Source organism: Triticum dicoccoides, chromosome 2A, assembly GCF_002162155.2.
Source record: "Triticum dicoccoides isolate Atlit2015 ecotype Zavitan chromosome 2A, WEW_v2.0, whole genome shotgun sequence".
Classification (NCBI taxonomy): Eukaryota; Viridiplantae; Streptophyta; class Magnoliopsida; order Poales; family Poaceae; genus Triticum; species Triticum dicoccoides.
In genome coordinates this window covers 772513303-772517634 of record NC_041382.1, presented here as the reverse complement: position 1 = coordinate 772517634, position 4332 = coordinate 772513303, and the positions used below count along the sequence as shown (strand labels likewise).

The following is a 4332-nucleotide window of genomic DNA, read 5'->3' as shown; positions in this document are numbered from 1 at the left end:
TTTGGATTTCACTTTGTTCTAGTAAGTATGAAGTAGGAAATTGTGACTATTAAACAAACACTTACTACTGATTCTGCTGAACGTACGGCTAATGGGATAGTTTTCTTTTTGTTGCTACCTTATGAAGTTAGTATGGATACTGAAAATACAGTTTACATTATATATAAAGTGGGCATGCCTACCCATGTTTTATTGTTTTATCATGTGAGTGGTTAGTCTACCTAGAAGTGGTGGATCAGATAGTTATTTAGTTTTCACTGGCAATTTGCGAGGTTTCTTTCATTGCTATGCTATGATACCTAATTGTCATCTTTATATGATTCAATATGTTTGCTGTTGCATTCATGTTTACAGTGTAGTACTAAACTTTTATGCAGTCACTAGATTGGTCCTTGTCATTAACATTATTGGCATTCATGTCTTAATGTTTTTACATCTCATCATTAAGTCTGTTTTCAAGTCTTATATCTGAGGAAAGATGCATTTCACCTAGGTCCTAAACCTATTACAGCTATCCCAACTGTTCACTGTTTTTAATGTGTTACATAGTAAAAGGAAATATGATAGGTATATTATCTTGTTTCTTATGTTTCCATTTTAATGGAATCACACTGTTTATATCTTAATTTGCAAAGATTATTTGAAATTGTCAATTGCGATGTTCGTTGCAACCTGTGAAGTCAGGAGTGAACGTCAATGTTTTTGTTGCTAACTGATGCTTTGTTCTGTCAGTTGATGATCTCTGTGACTGGCGGGTTTGTTCGTGGTCTTCTTCATTGATACAATGTCTGATGTGTCTTCAGAGATCACCCTGGAGTCATTATAACCAAGATGGCCTTGCCAATATTTGTGACAATGACGAAAGGAGTCTCTAGTTGTAATACAGCAAATTTGACAGTGGATTTGCTTGTGGCCAGGCTTCTGAGATGCCAAATTTTCTTCTTGCTCTTGTCGCATCATTGTACCTTTGCACTGTTTAATATGGCGCTCCCTTTGAAGTTTCTACTACATTCTGAGAAATGGTTGTCGGAATGTACAACTAAATACTGTGAAATCCATAATAATGTTTGTTTTGTGCTTGAGAAATGAATTCTGGGTATCTGTTTGTCTCTATGTTCCCTCCAAACCAATGGTTTTGCCTGTGATTTTGGTGTAATTATCACTCTTAGTAACAAATGACAGCCACTCAAACTGACTGCTTTCTAAGTATGAATATGCAAACTTGACCTAAAATTCAAACAAAACCAGGAAGAATGAATGGGGGAGTAAACAAAATACTAAGAACATATGTACTCCCTCCATTCCTAAATACAAGTCTTTTTAGAGATTTTAATACAGACTACATACGAATGTATATAGTCATATTTTTGAGTGTAGGTTCACTCATTTTGCTCCGTATGTAGTCTCTTATTGAAATCTCTAGAAAGACTTACATTTAGGAATTGGGGAGTATATAACAGCAATAATATTCTTATTTGGTTAATTTTATGAAACACTCTACCAAATGACCGCGGTGTAATTCCTTGTATTGTTACCAAACATTATAAAATAGAAAGTTAAGTAGGATGAATGAATTATGATAGATCCAACAACATAAACAAAGAAACATATTTAACACAAACAATATGATTATACTGAGAAACAAAATTGAAAGAAACATACACTCCTGAATATATATAACAAAAGTAATAATGTATATACTTGCGATTATTCAACAAACATCCTACAAGAGAGTGACTAATGGCAAAATTCACAACTTTACAAAACCAAGCACAAAACCCTGTCAATATAACATATGTGATGTGCTCAGAGAGCCTGCACAAGCTACTGAACGCAACTAAGCTTCACAGGTAACTTTCCTCTGGTGGCAAAATTACAAGGGGAACACCAGAGAGAAGACTATCCATCTCATGCGCCTATGCTGCCGAGCCAGAAGAAGAGGGGGAACTGCACGATGGCCATGAAGAGCAGGAAGTAGTGCTCACGCGTCGAGTGCCTCTCGCTGCCCCGCATCTCTGTGAAGATCACCCGCTTCATCGTCCTCACCAGGAAGATCCCCATGCACATGCTCATCCACGGCATCATCACGTAGTACGAGTAGGCCCATAGGAGCCAGGCGACGATGGCCAGGGATAGCCCAGCGAACAGATACCCCCCTGTAGGCAACCAGGTCAAGCAGCGGCACCTCGCCCCCGCCCATCGAGTAGAGGAGCCCCTTCAGGAACACGATCTATAGGCCCCATCCGATTAGTCCTCTTGTGAACTGGAGATTGATAGCTTCTGGAGTGAACCTGCATGGATACCTAGTGCTTTAGGAACGCTGGGTTTGATGTCTCACTGTTTTGCGGATGAAAGTTAAAAAGGAAGAAGGGAAAACTCACTTTCCCATGAAGCCTAATGTGAAGCCCGCGAGGATAATGAAGCTACCAAACGCCATGAAAGGGATGTACAAATCTGGCGCATTTATATCATACATTGGAGGTTTGTACGACAACCGGCCACCCACAGGTTCACTTATCCGAGTCCAGTGCCCCTGAGAAGGCAATGCAAATACTTTTACCTCAGTACACCAGATAGATAGAAGAACCAGAACTATATCCAGCGTAGATGGGAGAGACAACCAAACATACCCTATGAAGGAACGGGAACAGTATGACTTTCAACTTGTTCCTGACATACTGATCATTCACATGGAAGTAGTACTGTGGATTGGAGAAATATCTACTGATCTGCAAGAGTACAGCCAATAAATAATTTAGAGATAGTTTGTGAGAGATACGAAACACCCTGGGGGGTCGAGGTTCTTTGGAGGCTCCTTACATTGCTCTGCATGAACTCTGAACTGGAGCCGAGGAACTTCTCCCCATACACTCCTAACCCAGTCTTAATCAGACCTGAGCTTGCGCCGTACAATGGATTGTCGTATGGGCCAGGCTGTGGATTTGGTGGGGGGATCTGCATCCCAGGAGGATGAGGATTTCTGTAGTTATCATACATGGCTGCAAAGAAGAAGCGGAGGTAAAGATAATTGATGTGTCAATTGATAATAAGATACTCACGTGCATGGTGGTCACAGAAAAGAGACAAACTGTGAACACAGCATTAGCATAGAAGAAGGTGAAAACTATCAGGTACACATGACGGATGGAAACAGAGGTTGTCTTGCATACTGCTAGGGTGGTAAGTTCATTTGCTAACCACACTAGGCATACCACACAACTGATTCGTGGACCAAATTTTGAACAGCATATACATTAGTACAAAATAGCTCAACTTGGCATTTTAATCATTCTACAGCGTGGTTTAAACAAGATAAAAGTTGTGAAGATAACAGAGAAAGTCATCTGGTATATGTGCTCTGCTATTAGAATTCGAAGTTCACTTGTTTGTTTAATGATGGTGTAAAGGCATATCCTCCTTTATGGCGAGAGGAAAATTCCACTAGTACAATAAGGATAGTAATTTAGGGTAGGGAAGCAAGCTGTTCAACAGAGGAGTAGTACATGAGACTAGGATGCACAAATAGCAAACAGTTAGTAATTTTCTAAAATTTACAGGATATGCAAACTCGGAACCATGATGCTTATATGTCAGTTTGAGTAGTAATGCCTCTGCCGCTAAATACACAAGCATTCTCTGAATATCTAATTCTACACGCACCATCAGTAACTGTCATCAAACGACAGGCGATGAGCCTGTGCAGAAAAAGGAATAAGATTTTTTATCGGCAAAAACATTTAGCCCTGGTCGACTACCTGAGGACAAGCGCATCCAAACCAGCTTCCCAAGTTTTTATCAATACACTGACCCGTCTTTTATCGGCAGGAATAAGCAGAGCAACATATCATAGTCCAAGATCAGCCATACATGTACAGTCAACCGGGAGAAGAAAAAAAAAACACCCCGTGAAGATGATAAGCAACCTAACGAGATCTTGGATCCTGATTTTGCCCTGGCCATGAACAGAGTCTGTTGGTTCGTTCAGATCCTAATTTTGCGCCGACCGTGGTGAGTATCATCGGGTCCCACTCGCTGCTGGCCGGCCGGACCCACTTGAATTCTGTTAGGAACAGCGAAGTGGATCGATCTATTGTCTCAGGAATTCACTCGAGTTGCGATTACAAGCTGGGATACACGAATCGAAGAACAAGGAAAGGGGAATAGGGTTCTTGCCGCCGCCGCCGTTCTGATCTAGTGGATACCCTCCTCGTTGCCTCCTCTCCACTTACTTACAGCCAACAACGCTTCAACGTGTGCACAACCCAGCCCAGCACATATGATGTCCACAGGCCAGCCCAAGTATGTGCACCGGTTAGGAGGGCTCCTAACATC

The 4332-nt window shown here is 41.2% G+C and overlaps 1 pseudogene; it reads right to left on the bottom strand.

Annotated features, from left to right (window-relative positions):
• Positions 1–1908: 1908 nt before the first annotated feature.
• Positions 1909–2997, bottom strand: LOC119352444 (annotated as a pseudogene).
• Between the last annotated feature and the right edge of the window lie 1335 nt (positions 2998–4332).